Genomic DNA, 17,480 nt, shown 5'->3' on the forward strand with positions numbered 1-17,480 from the left:
GCCTTGATGGAAACGAATAAAGCTCAAGTGAAGTCCACAGTCTTCTCCTAATTATATCACAAGGTTTTATTCCACTTAAATTTTCATGAAAGACTTCTGATTTCTTTTTATTAATCTCCATGGGAGTATAACATGTTGGTTAACCAGGAGAAAGGAAGCCAAAAAAAAAAAGATGAAAACTCTTGATGGCCGTGTTTGTCGGGATAGATCAATTGTGGGGTTTCAACTGGGTATGGAAATTCCCTGCTTGCAATATGGCTAAAAAGAAAGAGCATGGATGATTTAACAATTTACATAACCTGAGAGACTCAGCTGCAAATTGAATGAATGGGGCTCTTTGTTTTCTCTAAACTGGAATAGAAAGAGAGGGAGAACAAAACAAAACACAAAAAAATAAAGGAAAAAAAAAAAAAGTTCTTACATAATTGTCTCTGTGACTGGCATGATAGGAAGTTTTCTGGCTATTGGTGGAATTAAGACTGGGAATTACGAGAAAACACAAAGCAATCAAGGGGCAGTTGAGCAATTGTACAGAGGGACTAATGGAGAGTGACAGAGCCAGGCCTGCCCAGGGCCAGGCTGGGCTTTGCACCATTGTCCTGAGCAGAGCTGGGTCCCTCCGGGGCCACCCGGGCCCTGAGTGTCCACAGCCCCCTCAGGACATCCCGCAGCTCCCGGGGAGCCTCGGGGCTGTGCTGGGCTGGGATCCCCCGGGCCCTGAGTGTCCACAGCCCCCTCAGGACATCCCGCAGCTCCCGGGGAGCCTCGGGGCTGTGCTGGGCTGGGATCCCCCGGGCCCTGATTGCCCACAGCCCCCTCAGGACATCCCGCAGCTCCCGGGGAGCCTCGGGGCTGTGCTGGGATCCCTGAGCACCCACAGCCCCCTCAGGACATCCCGCAGCTCCTGGGGAGCCTCAGGGCTGTGCTGGGATCCCTGAGCACCCACAGCCCCCTCAGGATATCCCGCAGCTCCCGGGGAGCCTCAGGGCTGTGCTGGGCTGGGATCCCCCGGGCCCTGAGCACCCACAGCCCCCTCAGGATATCCCGCAGCTCCCGGGGAGCCTCAGGGCTGTGCTGGGATCCCTGAGCACCCACAGCCCCCTCAGGATATCCCGCAGCTCCTGGGGAGCCTCGGGGCTGTGCTGGGATCCCTGAGCACCCACAGCCCCCTCAGGATATCCCGCAGCTCCTGGGGAGCCTCAGGGCTGTGCTGGGATCCCTGAGCACCCACAGCCCCCTCAGGACATCCTGCAGCTCCGGGGGAGCCTCGGGGCTGTGCTGGGCTGTACTGGGATCCCTGAGTGTCCACAGCCCCCTCAGGACATCCCACAGCTCCCGGGGAGCCTCGGGGCTGTGCTGGGATCCCCCCGGTCTGCCAGAGCTGACCCTGCCCATGGGCGGCCTTTGGGGTCCCTGCCCACACCAAGCAGCCCAGGATCCCCAGTGGCCACGTTCTCCCTCAGGATCCGGGCTCAGAGACACAAATCCCTTTCCTGGGGCAGCCCAGGCCTTGAGTTATTTGTCCAGGGGAAGCACCACCAGCTCAATTATTCCATTTCTGCTGATGCTTTTTGGGCTACCTAAAAACCAGGCAAAGTTAAGGGAATAAAAAGCAGTTCTGTTTATGGAAGGGCCTTCAGGGACATTTCGGGCAGATGAAGCCCACCCAAAATGGATGAGGGCTCACAGCTTTCACACTTTTATAAGCTGGGTCCATTTCCATCCTGGGGGTTCATCTTCCAATTCCAGCTCCAGGGAATGAAGTCATTTCCCCCAAGTTTGCTGCCCCCAACTCCCTTTTGTTTGCATCTCTCGGGGCCTGAGTGAGGTGTCCTTGATTGCCAGGCCTGGAGAGGAATTGCTGTGTCTGAGCCCAATGGGGAAGCAGCAGCTGGCACTGTGTGTGGAGTTTGGAGTTATCCACTGAAGAGCTGCAGGATCACAAATAGATGGGAAATACAAAAGATGAAACCCTGAGGCATCAGTGCCATGTCCCCTCTGGCCTGGCCAGCAAACACCACCAAAACCAGAAATAATTCCTCTCTTTTTCATGTGAGCATTTGCTCCTCTGTTAAATGTGGATCTCTCAAAGAATCCAGGGAAATCCTGAGCTGCTCTGGAAGCCGCAGTCAGCCCCCAGGGCTATGAGGATGCCACGGGGCTGGAAAGGCCCTCTCAAATAAACAGCTGGGAATGGGAATGGGAATGGGAATGGGAATGGGAATGGGAATGGGAATGGGAATGGGAATGGGCAGGGAAAAACCTCTGGCAAACATCTGGCAGTAAAGCTGGTGCCATATGGGGCGTATCACCGCCCTGAACTGGTGCAAGAGGGAAAAACAAATGTCACCTCTCTGACTGGAACCAGCAGATGAAAACAAATTAACCTTTTTTTAAATTATTTGTGTGTGTGCGTGTTGTATATTTGAAGCCAATGTCTGTTTGAATGTCCTGCTTTAAAGCTCTGGGTTAGAAATTCCTTGGTTTGCTCCCTCCCCTCTGAGAAGAACCAGCTCAAGTCAACAAATTCTCCCTCATCAATCATGGCCAGGATTCTTTTTCCTTTTTTTTCCTGTCCTAATCTTTGTATTCACTGTGGACATCACATTTTATTTCCACATCAGGCATTAAAATTATCAAATTTAATATTAATTAATTACAATTAATTACAATGTGCTTGTAAATTTTTTCCTTCTTTTTATTCCAAACAGATTTTTATCATTCAATGAAAAAACTCTTAATTAAAGGCTCGTGGCACAATGACCCTGGGTGGGCCTCATTTATTTCAGGGCAGATCCCTGCCATAAAACCTTCATCAAGAAGATGATGGGAGCTCAACTTCCTTATTAAACTCCAGAGGTTTCACGCAGAAAATCAGATTTTCTAAACTGAAAGTACAACAGAATGAATGAATGAAACCCCAAAACTTCAACCACTGAAACTGTAACGTAAGAAACACCAGGCTCTGAGTCTGTAACATTTAGAAAAGAATTAAAACCTTCTATATCCAGCATTAAACCTACATAGATCCATGAGTTCTGGTCAGGTTTATCTCTTATTCTCCAAAATTTGATATAGCAACAGTGGGTTTTTTACCCATAGTCTGCTCCCAAAAATAATCACATATTTCGAGAGCTTCTTTCAGGGTAACTTTTTTTTTTCTCATAAAAAAATAATAAATGGCAATATCTGAACCACATTTAGGTATTTTATTTGCTCTCGGGCCTGCCAACCCAAACAATGATTTGTGTCTTTATAGGAAGGCACTTCACCGTTTTCAAATAAATATTTAAATGCTCCTTCACAGGAAAAAATATTCCTGTGGTTAGGTGAGATATGCTGGAAAAATTAAGGCTGTTCCTCAAAGGCCTCGTGTTGTTACACTTTCCTGTTCTTAATTTGCTTAATCCTTCCTCAAAATCAAAAAATTCAGATCAGTGCAAAAGAAAAAGTGTTTTAAAAGGAGCTTTGATACCCACAGCAGATTCCTTAATGAGTTTTATTTCAGCAATCTGCTGCAGAAAGAGATGGGGATGAAATAAGGACTTTAATCTTTATAATTTATCTTTTTTCCTGGTGACGGTGCTACACAAATTCTGTGCCTGCCAGGAAAAGCCTGAACAGATATGAAAGGGATAAAGTTTTGGGTTTTGTGTGTTTGTAATCAAAGAGGTGCCACTTAAGTATCAAATTTCCATTTTCTCTCTAAAAAAAAGCAGGAAAATGATGAAAGGGAGGATGATGAACACCCTGACACAAATTTGTGCTGTCACAGGGAACATCAGCACTTTCTATTTAAGTACCTCTCAGAAAAAGGCTGAGTAGGGAAAAGAAAAAGAAGAAAAAGGTAAGTATTTGCACCCCATGAGCTTTTTGGTGGGGAGAGAAGTGAATCCTGCCTTTCTGCTTGCCAGAAAAAAGCTTAAATGGGGAAACTCCTCTTAAATTTCCCATTTCCAGGCGGTTTTTTAAGTCCTGACAGACTTACTTCTGCTTTAAACTGGTAGAGAAGCTCGTCAGCCACAGAGCCACAGCTTCAGCTTGGTGTTCCACCCAGAAAATCCCTCTGGAGCCATGGAAAAACCTGGATTGAGATCGTGGAAGGCTGAAGGAAAACTTCCCCTGTTCAGGCAGCACCTTTTGCTCTTGATGCTGGAACCTCGCAGCGCTTGAACCTCATCCCTTCTCTCCTAACGAGCTCCTCATGATGGTAACCCTGAAACTCCTATCCTTATATCCCTGATCTCCAAATCCTGATAACCCTAAATTCCCATCCTGATATCCCTGATCTCCAAATCCTGATAACCCTGAAATTCCCATCCTGATATCCCTGATCTCCCAATCCTGATAACCCTAAATCCCCATCCTGATATCCCTGATCTCCAAATCCTGATACCCCTGAAATTCCCATCCTGATATCCCTGATCTCCATATCCTGATAACCCTGAAATTCCCATCCTGATATCCCTGATCTCCAAATCCTGATAACCTCTAAATTCTCATCCTGATATCCCTGATCTCCAAATCCTGACAGCCCTGATCTCCCAATCCTGACAGCCCTGATCTCCCAATCCTGATAACCCTAAATTCCCATCCTGATACCCACAATCTCCAAATCCTGATATCCCTGATCTTTTTTTGGCTCTTTCCCAGCAGCCCAATATCAGCTTTCAGAGCTGCACCCCCTGCACTGCAGGGCTGGGAAAAAATAACCCAAATCTTTCTTTGGGATGAAAAAAAAATCCCCTTTTTTCCACCCTTGGGCACTGAGGCAAGAGTGAGGTAGCAAATCACACATTCCTCCATTTCCAAATCAGATCCCTTTGGTCCACCTTTAATACCATTCTCCCCCTCCCAATGAATTAAATATCCGTTCTTTTACCACCCAGTTTATTTGATCATCCAGAAGATAAATGGTTTCTGCTGAAATATTAAACAAAAGGAAAATTAAAGTACTGGGAAGGGTAAACAATACAGTAAAGTACAATTTCCTTTCTGCTACGTGGAGAAAATAAGTCTCTTTTGCTAAATAGCAGCACACCATTCTGGCCCTGGCACACATGGAGCTTTTCTCCCTAAAATCAATAGGATTTGTACCTGTCTGGGTGAATTTTTAATGGAATGGGAGCAAAGGAAGGGTTTCTAGATAAGATTCATCTCAAAAATGAAATTCATCATGAAGTTTAGCACGGGGAGTTTTGATTATCGTAGCTTTGGTTGTGTTTCTTGCTTGTTTGAACCAAAGGTAAAATGGAAAATGTTATTTCAGCACCAAGAACTGGCTTATCCCTTGGACACCCCCAGGGATGGATCCTGGGAAGAGCTGGAGGGACTCAGCTGGAAGGTGAGGAGCACCAACTCACCCTCTGAGAGCTGACTGAGGTCGGATTCCTCCCAAACCATCCCAGAGAGAAACAATTCCCTTCCTGGGCTACTTCTCCCTCCGAGGGGTGTCACATTCCAGCAGGGACATCAGCTCCAGCCCAGGCCAGGATGAAAATTCCCAGGTGAAAATAAGAATTTACACTCGGGGCCCAGAATTTCTCCTGACTTCTTCTGGGTGCTCTTTCATTTCAGCCATTCTTTAATTCAGAATTTCCAAAAGATGTTTTATTTTTGGTGTTCCAGGAGCTCAGTCTTAGAACTCTGAAATAATTCAGTTTGTCAGATGATTGATGGGAAGGAAGGACTCATTTCTTATGGACTTGCCTCTATTCCATAGGAAATATCTGAGTATCAGAGGAATTTTTCTCATTTTTGCACAGTTACAGCCCAGATTCTGAGTTTAGACTGAGTAATCACTGAATATTTCCGATGGGAATGTGACAAATGGCAGCAGATCAGGATTTGGTCCATGGATATTGATTCTCCTCAGAGTTTTATTGTGATTTACTTTTTTTTTGTTTTTTTCAGCAAAGCCACCTATGGATCAAAAAAATTCTGCTCAATGAGGCTGAGGCATTTCTTGGTTTATTATTGCTGGATTATTCCTGGGGATTTTCGGGCAGACTAAACACGATGTGGGGTGGAAATGAGAACGTGGAGGGCTGGGAGAGGGGCAGCAGGAGAGTTTGGGGGTTCCAGCAGAGCAACAAAACCCTGGGGGCTCCGTAGGCTGAAATCTCTTTTTGGGAAGAAGAATCCAAAGCTGGGGCTTCTCCAGGGCTGCCCTGGCTGTGACCTCCATCCCACCCAGAGCATCCCAGGGTGCAGGAATTCGGATTCCAGGCTCACTGAGCCCTGACCTGCCCCTGACAGAGATGGATGCCCAGCTCTGCTAATGGGCTGTGGCAGCTCCGGGCTGGGATTTGCACCCCAAGCACCAACCTGGGATGAGCCAGCTCATTCCCACTCAGCCCCTCCGGGAATCCTGGAACACCCAGCACCTTCCTGAGCTCCCTGGGGTCCTCCCCAGGACTGAACCCCACAGCCACACCCAGCAGGGAGCTTTGCAGACGCTGATCTTCAGCTTTATCTGCTTTAAAGCACAATCTGCACCTCATTTTATAGTGCCCGTTTACGTACAGAGAGATAAAAATGCCAAACTAATTAGTGCAGACAGAGCTTTATTTAGGATAAAAGTGGCTGGGAAATGGCTGGTGTGGTTTTGTCAGAATTTATTAAGCAGTGAGTGGCTCTCAGCAGCTCCAAATCTTGCAGGTTTCAGAGAGTTTTTAGGCATGTCCTGAACGAGCCCTGAATAACATCAATAACATCAATAACCAATAACATTAGGCATGTCCTGAACAAGCCCCAGCTTGATCACAGCCTTTGTGCTGAGCTTTTCCTTTCCTTGTGGTCCCCTCACTCCATCCGGCCCTCTGACCCCTCATCCTTCTGACAAGGAGAGAGAATTGCCCCAATGCTGGCTGATTCTCACGAATTCCCAGTTTAGGGATGTTCCAACACTCCTTCCCTGAGAGCTTCCCTTTCTCCTTGGCTCAAAGTGATTTTGGAGCAGCCCCGGAGCCTTTGGGAAGTGCTGCAGACACAGGAACGTGCCCAGCTCCCACGGGAGCCTTTCCCTTTCTCCTTGGGATGCTGGGAATGGTCCAGCCTGACCTTCCCAGTTTGGAAAACTCTCAAGAAACACCTCCCTGTGGTCCAGGGTTGTAGCACAACCCCTGGGAAGTGCCGGGTGCCCCATCCCGGGCTCACCTTTAGAGCTGCACGCGAGGAAGAAACAAATTCATCAAAAAAAGAAAGCTAAAATAAAAAAAAAAATCAAATAATATCAAAAATAATATAAAAAAATAAAATTTAGATCTTGAAAGCACTTTCCTGGACAATTAGCAGCAACTTTGGGCATCCTCTTTTTAGATTGCTGCGTGTGACTTCAGCCCCTGCAGGACTCAGGGCTAATTTAACGAGGCATGAATTTAAATATATTAAGAGCTCAACAAAACAGAGAGAGAATCAGAGAGGTGAAAAGTCAGTGCCCCTCCTTGTCCTGCTGTCTTCTTTTTGTTGGCTGCTGGGCTGGGAGACACGAAATCAAACGGAGCAACACAACCTGTCTGAGTTTTATTCAAATCAGCCAATTAAAACATCAAGCTGAAATGTCAACGAACATGTTCCGGCCACTCAGGAATTAAAGCAGGAAAGCATCTGTCTGTCCTCACCACAAAGCAGGGAAGATTTTTAATTCCACTTCTGCAAAAGCTGTGACAGGATATTGCAGCCACGAAAAACACCCTCTGCACCAGGCCCTGCTGTCAGCTCCCTGCACACTAAATCAGAGCCAGTTCCACTCCTTTTTTTTGGTTTTTATTCCCAGGAACTCTTTCCAGGCAGAGTTCTGGGTGCATCATCCACCTCTGACACTGCCACAGCTTATCCAGCTCATCTTTGCCTTTCTTCACTGCCCAAATTCTGATCTCACCTGGGCCTTTGAGAACACACAGGTTGAAGTTCCTCCAGCTTTACATTTTCTCCAGTATAAAATGCAGAGGATTTGAGGCTGAATTTCGGGGTCTCCTCACTGTGACAGGATATTGGGGTGGGCAGGTTTCATCACTCCCACAGCTCCTGGATCTCCCTCTTTGTGACACTGGGGGCTCTGCTCGACAAGGGGACGAGCTCAGGGCTCTTCTCCAACCCAGATGATTCCATGAGAGGAACTTGAGGCTGACAATTCCAAAGATTGCAGGAAATCAATACCTGCTCAAGGCTACCCCGGCAGCCTCTTGGCTGCAGACAATTATTTGATTGCATTATTAAAGGAATTATTAAAAAGAAAACAAGATTTTGTCGGAGTTGATATGTTTCCACAAAAATGTGAGATCTCAACAAGTCCTCTCTTTAAAAATGGAATGATGTTGTGTTGAATTCCCATTGGTGTGGTAACCAGGTTTTAGGCTGGGGCTTAGAGAAGAATTTAAGGTAAAGAGATCCATTAGGTCTTTTTAAAATTCTATTTCATAGAATCTCTGAGGTTGGAGAAGACTTCCAAGACCCTCAAGTCCATTTGAAGTGCAGCACATAAATAAATGTTATTTTCAAGACAAATAAAATCCACATTTCTTCCAGCCCCTCAAATTAATGATGAGATTGTGCTCATCCACTTTGGGGTGGGAGAGAGGAGTTGGGACACCTCATTCCACATCCCTTGGTGCTGATGTGGGGACAAACAGGACCCTGATGTCCCATCCCAGATCCTACAGCAGAGCTTTCCTTCCTCTGGCCAAGGAAATCATTCCTGATTCTGGTCTCTGGATCTTGGAGCTCAAATTGGGGTCATTCCATCATTTCAGAGAGGCCCCCAAATCAGCTCCATCCCTTTCTGCTGGAGGCTCCAAAAGAGTTTGAAATATTGTGGAATATTTCAGTGTCCTTAAATTTATAGGAGCGTGTCTTTGCTCTGCTGATTTCAGAGCTGCACTAAATTTTACCTGTTAAAGTTCTGCCCCAGAGAAGATAAAACTCCCTGAGATGGGCTCCACACCAATCATTTTATCTACCATAAATTAGCCAGGTCAGCTTTAGATTATCTACAGCAATTCAGTTTTCTTCCTCAGGAAAAAAAAAATCAGGGAAGGGAAAAGGAGCTCCAGTGTGCAAATATCCCAGAGAACAGATTACTTATTGTTCCAAAATATCCTCTTTAATGGCATTACCAGAAAATCAGCCTTTTACTAGAAAGATGGGCTGATTTTCCTGCCCAGGCTGGCAGCTGGGAGGTGTCCTGGACAGGGAACTCGGGAATAAATCCATGGATATTAAACATGAGACTCCTCCATGAATAAGGAGGGAGGAGATCTCGTTCTGCTGTTGAGATGCTTTTTAATCTTTTCTAATTTTATGAGCTCCCACTGCAGCCTCCTCTGTCTGGTGGTGGCTTCCAGCAGGACTGGATTGGGCTGAGAAGTTTCATCCAGGAACATTTCCCACCTGGAAATTCCCTTCCATGTTCACCAGGATGGGTCACGGGCTCTCCTTGCTTCTGGCAAATCATTCCTGGCCACTTTTCTTCTGCCATCTTCTCTATTCCAATGTGGAGCTGGAATGAGAGAGGCGAAACCGTAACAAAAGCAGGATTTTGCTCTTCACAGCTGAACTTTTCCATAAAACCAAACCAAATCTTTCTGGCATTATTTGAGTTCACAAATAATGATCACGTTTGCGTTTTTCAGCTGAAACTGAGATTGAAAACAAGCTCTGAGCTCCCGAGCCTCTTCTGGAGGGAATTTTTTGTGTTCACACCCCGTTGCAGATTCAGTCAATCACCAGGTCTGGACAATCTGGTTTTACAATAGGCTCCCAAATTCTGCTGATGTTTTCAGGGTGCTTCTCTAACAGAGGTAATAAGCAAAGTGATGATCATAGAGGAATTTTATTTTTAGGGAATTGGGACCACAACTTCCTGAAAACTACCAGACCAGATAATGTCTTTTTCCCTTCTCCCTTTTTTATGGCAGGCACTTGTTCTAAAAAAGTTCCCCCACTTTCTTTAAAATGGACTTTTAAAATCCATCATTTCATGCAGCTCTGGCAAATCAGCTCCTGTGCTATTTCCTTTCCTTCCTTCCTTTCCCTCTCCTCTCCTTTCTTAAATCCAGCCCTGCATTTTAAATCAGCTACGAGAAATAAAGCGAAAGGAGCTCGAAGGAGTTGAAATCTCTTCATGGTGACAGGGCCATGTTTTTTTTGTGTATGAACCTAAATGAGGCTTTAGAAAATGATATGGTCCCCCCTAAATGGATCTGCTCTGGTCAGAGCCCATTAGGCAGGGCAGGAAGATTCCTCAGGGACAGCTGAGAGCAGACTCCGAGTCCCAGAGGATGGAGATCACTGTTTGCTTTCCTGCACGGAGAATTAATAAATGTCTCCATCTTCCACCCTCGAGCACTGAACATAAAGGAAGCAGAATGAGTGGGGGGAGAAAAAGAAATGGGATGTGAGTTTTTCCTTTTTTCCTTTGGTGCACATTCGTGTTTTCAGTCAGTATTTGCACATTATTCTTTGCTTGATCCCTGGAGGGTTTTCTGCCCTGACTTGAAGGCAATTCATCTGTCCTGAGCAGGTACCTAAAGATAATGAAGAGGCCATAATTTAGTAATCTTGGCCATCTTGTCCTTGGAAGATTAATTTTTGGCCTTTTAGTGTCAAGGTTGGTTAAACCGAGTCAGCAGCAACAAAAAGGCCCCGGCAGAGGGACAGACAGAGCCCTGGGCCGGGGCAAATTCCCAAAATAAATGGATCCTGGAGTCCTATCTGCACATGGACTAATGATTATTAAAACAGAAACACTCCCCTCTTCATCCAGTTCAGAGCCTGGAGTTGGTCCTTTCATTTTCTTTCCCTGTTTTTTCCCAGAGAATTCCATCCCTGAGCCTGTCCTGGAATTCCCCGTTTCTCCCCTCTGGAGATGCTCTGCTGAGGCCTGGAGGCTCTGTTGGCCTTCTCCAGCACAGAGGGATGGCTGGGATGGGGTTTGGGAATGTTGCTTCCTGCAAGGAGTGATGGATCCCCAGGAGTGAAAGAGTTTTGTGCTCACAAAGTCATGGAATCATGGAATGTTTGGGATGGGACCCACACTGGGCTTCTCAGGCCCCATCCAGCCTGGCCTTGGGCTCAGCTTGGAGCTGGGTTTGATTCCTGTGCAAAGCCCAAAGTGAACCCCAAGGCAGCTCCTCCTGCCGTGCCAAACCAGCTCCCAGCCCAGCAGATCAATTATGCAAAGTCAAAAATCTGTTTATTTTCTAGGAACCGGCTGGAAAATCAGCCCCACCAGGAGCAAAGAGCTCTTTATTCCTGTGAGCAGGGGCTGAACAAAGGACAGGAGCGTGGAAGGGCTGAATTTATGAGGGAGAAAACCAATCTGGAGTCTGACATTCCTTCCCTCCCGGCTCTCTCTCTTCCCAAATGACACTGGATTCACCGCTGGCTTTCAGGGGCCGTGTGAAGGGACAGAAATGGAGACTCTGCCCATCGCTCCTCGATGAGAAAGTGGCTCTGCCCATCTCAGATGTGCCTGTCAGAGGTTTCTGGTCTCTCTTCTTTCCTTGAAAAGGCCCCTGAAACATTTCCCAGCTGGAATTCCCTTGTCCTCCGGGAGATTTCCCTTCTCCATCAGGAAGTGAAGGCAAGGCTCCAGTTAAATCTCATTTTATTGCCACCAGTTCCTCCACACTTGTGTCCTCCATCACAATTTGTGTGTGGGGGTGGAAACCGGGAGTGGGGATCACTTATCTTCAGATCCCAACTGGAAATATCCTGGAGGAAACTGGCAGTAGGGACTGGTTTTATTCCAGCTCCAAACTGGAAATTTCCTGCTGCAAATCTGGGAATAGGGACTGGTTTTATTCCAGCTCCAAAGTGGAAATTTCCTGGAGTAAACCCGGTGAAAAACTGGGAATAGGGACTGGTCCTGTTCAGATCCCAACTGGAAATATCCTGATTTTAGGAATGCCTCTCTCACCCCTTGTATTTTTTTTCAATGTAAAGTTCATCATTCTGGAGAATAGAAAGTGAAAAAGTGAGAAAACATGGAAAAAGTTAAATTATTCCCTTTTCTCCACTTGTCACTCTTTTATAAATGGAAAAAATACTCAATATGATGCTGTCTGGAAAAGAAAAAAAAAAATAGAACAGGGATGGGAATTATTTTTACCACATTTTTGCCAATTTTGTGCCTTTTTCTGCATAGAAAAGAATGAGCAGAGGGGAGGGGAGGAGGGAAGAGTCAGTAATGAGGGAAACGAGGTGATGAAAAATTGAAGTGCTTAAAATGAAGCAGGGAAATCTTATTTTAATATTTTTAAACATAGGAATAAAGTCCCATCTCTGCATTGAAAATGTTGCCCAGGCTGACATTTCAAAATGAAACACAGGTTTTCATTTCGAGGCATTATTTCATATCCACACACTCAAAATCAAACTGGGTTTTGAAATGAAACCACCACAGGGAAAATAATATTTTCAATTGAAAATTTTTTATTTTTTTTTTCCTCCACCAATAAATAAATAATTTGGTTTTCCAGGAGACTGTAAAAGTGAGAGGGTGAAATGTCATGGAACAAAAAAAGGGTTTTGCCATTTGGAGTAGCGGGTTTTGCTGAAATCTCTGACATATCTGGGAGTTCCCAGGAATTATTTCTGGCATTTTCATTCATCTGCTGAGGAAGGGGCTGCTCCCAAACATCTGGGGGTCATTGACCATCTGTAAATAAAATATTTGTTATTATTTAGGGGTTCAGCAGCTGTAAATAAAATATTTGTTATTATTTAGGGGTTCCCTCAGCTCACGGTGTTTCTGTTTTCAGCTCCGATCTGTGAATTCTCCTCCATGGGGTATTTTTGGGCATTTTGTTCCAGCAGCAGAGCAGTCAAAGGATGATGTTGCCCTGTTAGTACATGGAAAACTCCCCCTTAGTCCAGGAGTTCTTTGGGATGGGCAAGAAATTACATTTTAGCTGTGGCAAGTCAGGAGAATGGGCATGAATTAGCTCTGGAGATCTCAGGATGATGTTTTAGCTGTGGCTGCTCAGGAGAAGAGAGATGAAATGATATTTTAGCTCTGGAAAGCTCAGGAGAAGAGGGATGAAATGATATTTTAGCTCTGGAAAGCTCAGGAGAAGAGGGATGAAATGATATTTTAGCTCTGGAAAGCTCAGGAGAAGAGAGATGAAATGATGTTTTAGCTCTGGAAAGCTCAGGAGAAGGTGGTTGAAATGATGTTTTAGCTATGGCAGGTCAGGAGAAGAGGGATGAAATGATATTTTAGCTCTGGAAAACTCAGGAAAATGGGGATGAAATGATGTTTCAGCTCTGGAAATCTCAGGAGAAGATGGTTGAAATGATGTTTTAGCTCTGGAAAGCTCAGGAGAAGAGAGATGAAATGATGTTTTAGCTCTGGAAAGTTCAGGAGAATGGGGAGAATGATGTTTCAGGTATGGCAAGGTCAGGAGAATGTGGCTGAAATGATTTTTAGCTCTGGAAAACTCAGGAAAATGGGGATGAAATGATGTTTCACCTCTGGAAATCTCAGGAGAAGATGGTTGAAATGATATTTTAGCTATGGCAGGTCAGGAGAAGAGGGATGAAATGATATTTTAGCTCTGGAAAGCTCAGGAAAATGGGGATGAAATGATGTTTCAGCTCTGGAAATCTCAGGAGAAGGTGGATAAAATGATATTTTAGCTCTGGAAAGCTCAGGAGAAAATGGTTGAAATGATGTTTTAGCTATGGCAGGTCAGGAGAAGATGGTTGAAATGATGTTTTAGCGGTGTCAGGCTCAGCACAATCCCACCTCCACCACAGCTCTGTCCCAATTTTCCGCACTCCAAGAACTTTATCAGCCTTGCAATCTGCAAAGAGCTGTCAGCCCTTGGGCCATGGAAACTGCTCCGTGCTTTCATTTTTGTTTTCTAAACCAGCCCATGTGTCCCTTACCCCAATTTTGGGGCTGGAACGAGCTGATCCTCCGGGTCCCTTCCGAGCCAAACCATCCCTGACTCTGCTCTGGGTTATCCCTCAGGACAAACTCCCGAGGCTGCAGAGCAATTTGGGGTTTTCAGGACTTTTCCATGAGCTCTCCACAATCAGGGGCTGCTGGCTCCAGGCAGAAGAGATGAGGTGTGAGAGTACAGCGAGCAAAACTGTGCCTTCTGTGCCATTTTATTTATTTATTCTGGGGATACAAACCACACTCTGCATAGCTGGGGTGGGGATGGAAGGACCTGGTGGTTCTCCAGCTGCACAGGCTGTACTTTGGAGCATTCTCTTACGTAAAGAGCATGCAAATACATTAGCAGGAAAAAAGCTGGAATTGCCCATTAAAGCTGGTGATTAATGCAGTGCTGAAAGCTCATTCAGAGCTTTCATTTCTGCACATTGCATCTCACTGGAGAAACAGGGAGAAGAGCAGGAACACGAGCTGAGAGGAGTCTGGAGGGTGAGAACAGATCCAGAGTGGCTGTAGAGGGCACTAAAGATCTTTGGGATTTCTCGGCGAGAAGAGAAAGCTCCAGGTTGCTTTTTACACTTCACTATTAAAAAAAATAAAATGAAATAAAATGAAATAAAAATTAACCCTCTTCAGCAGCAAGTGGGACCACACCAGACTCCGATGTTGCAGCTGCTCCCCTTTCAGCCACTAAAAACGGGGAGAGCTGAGCTCTGATTGAATTTGGGGTTTCTTTCAGCCACTAAAAACGGGGAGAGCTGAGCTCTGATTGAATTTGGGGTTTCTTTCAGCCATTAAAAACGGGGTGAGCTGAGCTCTGATTGAATTTGGGGTTTCTTTCAGCCATTAAAAACGGGGTGAGCTGAGCTCTGATTGAATTTGGGGTTTCTTTCTGCTGCTGCTGAGGAACAGGGAGTTGTGGAGCCCTCTCCCAGCACCGATTTTGGCGAGGCAGGATCTGTTCAGCACAAAGAAATTGCATTCTCCGAATGAGAAATCAGCCTGATCTGGCTGAAATGGCAATTTCTCATCAGGTTGTTGTGGCTGAGGCAGAGGGACCACAAAGAGATCTGGTCATGTTAACAGGAACCCCAAAAATCTCTTCCCTGCCTTTCACTGTTTGGTTTCTCATGGCTCTGAAATGTCTGGGTTTGGCTGGGATAAAGCTGCTCCTTTCTTGTGGGATTTTCTGCCATCAGGAATTGGAAATCTCACAAGAAATCCTGTTCTGATGAGATTCCCAGCCTGATAGGCGGCCTGTGAGAGAAACTGCTGATTAAAAATTGGATTTCAGAGCTTTGTATGAGTCAGGTCAAACCCTCCAAGAAATAAAGATCTGAAATGCCTCGTTAGGAGCTGAGATTGTTTTCAGGCTGAGCCCAATGGGATGGGCAAACTCTGCATCCTCAATCAGCATGGGATAGCTTTTCCTGCAAGGATATTCAGGATTTATTCCATGCAGGCTCCTCTCCAGGAATCTGCACAGTCATCCTGTTTTCCCTGGGTGTCCTGTCAGCTCTGCACCAGCCCCACGTTGGAAATCCAGCGTGACTAAGAACTCTGTCTGCTGCCTAATTACATGGCCAGAGCTGCAGTTGGGGTTGCTTTCCCTGGAGTTTCTATTCTGGAAAACACGGCCCTAATAATAACAATTTTCTAATTTCCCTGCTCTGATTTCACTGGGAAGCTGCCCCGTGGGCTCGAGCCTGAAGTGTGGACCCAAAAAATACCACAGGGTGCAAAAAACTCCTGACAGAGCCATGGGAACACCTCAGGAACGTGAAGATTTGTCCCTTAAAATAATTTGATTTCTCTCAGCTGATCCTGAGGCTTTGTCCAGATCCCTTCTCATGCCCTGCACTTCTGAGGGCGTTTAATTACCCAAACCCTTCCATTCCCCAAATTAATTGCAGCTAGAGAGGCTGCAGACACGGAGATATCCTGGTGAATTGTTTGAACTGAACTCCTGCATGTCTGGCCAGTTCTTTTCCACCCCAAATTCATGCTGGCAGCGCTTTGGGAGCTGCACAATTCCCTTCCAAGCAGAGGCAGCTCCTGGCTCCTCTGGCAAATGGAAATCACGAGTTTTAGACAAGGTTTGGGGGCAGGTTTGGGTTGGGTTTAGGGTCGATTTGATGTAAAATGGAGCTGTAAAAGGCACTTCCAGCCCAAAAGGGAGGCAGTTGGGAGTTGCTGGCAGGGATTGAGCTGGTGGTGACTCTCCAGGAAGAGGCTGAGAGCAGCCTGAATGTGGGAGACAAACCCAGCTCCCTTTTTCTCCTGGCATCCGCTGGGCTCTGACCAGATCCCATCTTCCAGCAGCCATTCCCAGCCTGGAGCAGCGTGTCAGGCTCAGCTGGGGCTGGGGCTCAGAGCAGGGCTCAATTCCCAGCTCAGCTGGGAGCTCTGGACACGGGGAGCTCATTCCTGCCCCCAAACTGCAGCAGCCAAGGGGGCTTTGCTGGCTCTCTTTGCCCAAGCAGCCCTTGCTGGGTTGGATTTTCCTTCCCTGGCTGAATTCCCAAGGGGTTTTGGCAGGAATATCTCCACGTTCAGACAATCTTGTGAGCCCCAGATTCATCCCCACAAATATTTGTGTCATCCCAGGTGAATGGGTGAGGGGATGGGGATGCACGACGAGAGGGGGCTGGGAGATTTCCCTCAGGGAAATAGGATTTTTGCACTTGGAAAAGCAGGAAAATTCTATGGGATCCTTCTTTTCTTGGATCCAGTGAATTTGTGGATAAGTCAGTGGTAATCAGCCAGCTGGACAAAGTAATGTCATCTCCCCTCCTGGTCTGACAGACCTGGATGGTTTCATCCAGTGTTACACCAAAACACAAATTTTTGTGCATATCAGTTGGAAGAGGAAAATAAAACCTGATTTCAAGCTTAAAACCAGAATAAAATATTGCAGTCTGGAATGTGAGTTCTCCCCAGGAACCACAGATCCTCTCAGCTAACAAAAAAAGATGTAGCTGAGCTAATAAAAATAGTCAGACAGCAAAGAGGGACCACATGTTCCAGCGAGTGCGAGCCAAACAATCGGGATTTCACTGAAATCCTGCTCTGACATCATCCTACAGAAAGCCTGGAAAAGCTGGAGAGCCCAAAGTACCAAGCTGGGAAATCAGGGAGGGTTGGGAGCCGCATCCTGAGAGCTCAGAGCCATTTCTGGAGCCACTTCCACCAGGAAAAATAATCAGATTCCTCATTCTCAGAGAGCAAAAGGGCTTAAAATCAGCGTCCCCTGGGCTGGGTGAGCCAGGCAGGGCTGGGGGGCTCAGGGACCCCACATCCCAGAGCCTGGACAGCCAGGGAATGCTGAGCATTCCTGCTCCAGAGCATTCCAGGGCACCTGGGGAGCTGCTGGGGAATTTTCCTTTTGGGATGGCCAGCAAACAAGGCACTGCACAGAGAGTCAGTGCCCCCAGAACTCGTGTGATCACGAGATTCGTTTTACCTTTGCTTGGATTTCCCCCCTTCTAGGTATTTTTTCCCTTTTCCTTTTGCTTTTCCCTTACTTTTTCCTATCCATTCTGCCTCCCCCATCTCCAAATGAAGATGAAAAGCC

The 17,480-nt window shown here is 46.2% G+C and overlaps 1 long non-coding RNA gene across 2 annotated transcripts; it reads left to right on the top strand.

The window, feature by feature from the left end:
* Positions 1 to 658: 658 nt before the first annotated feature.
* LOC147649833 (uncharacterized) lies at positions 659 to 12,725 on the top strand. 2 transcript variants are annotated; one of them, XR_015277967.1, is made up of 6 exons: positions 659 to 854; positions 919 to 2,948; positions 3,720 to 3,847; positions 3,961 to 4,210; positions 5,270 to 5,344; positions 11,206 to 12,725. It is a non-coding gene; the product is annotated as an uncharacterized LOC147649833 (long non-coding RNA). The 2 variants fall into 2 exon arrangements; XR_015277968.1 differs by lacking the exons at positions 659 to 854; positions 11,206 to 12,725 and adding an exon at positions 5,914 to 5,948 and having other exon boundaries at positions 933 to 2,948; positions 3,717 to 3,847.
* The last annotated feature ends 4,755 nt before the right edge of the window (positions 12,726 to 17,480 follow it).

The sequence above is a fragment of the Cyanistes caeruleus genome, chromosome 19, assembly GCF_971803275.1.
Source record: "Cyanistes caeruleus chromosome 19, bCyaCae1.hap1.1, whole genome shotgun sequence".
In the NCBI taxonomy this organism is placed as follows: Eukaryota; Metazoa; Chordata; class Aves; order Passeriformes; family Paridae; genus Cyanistes; species Cyanistes caeruleus.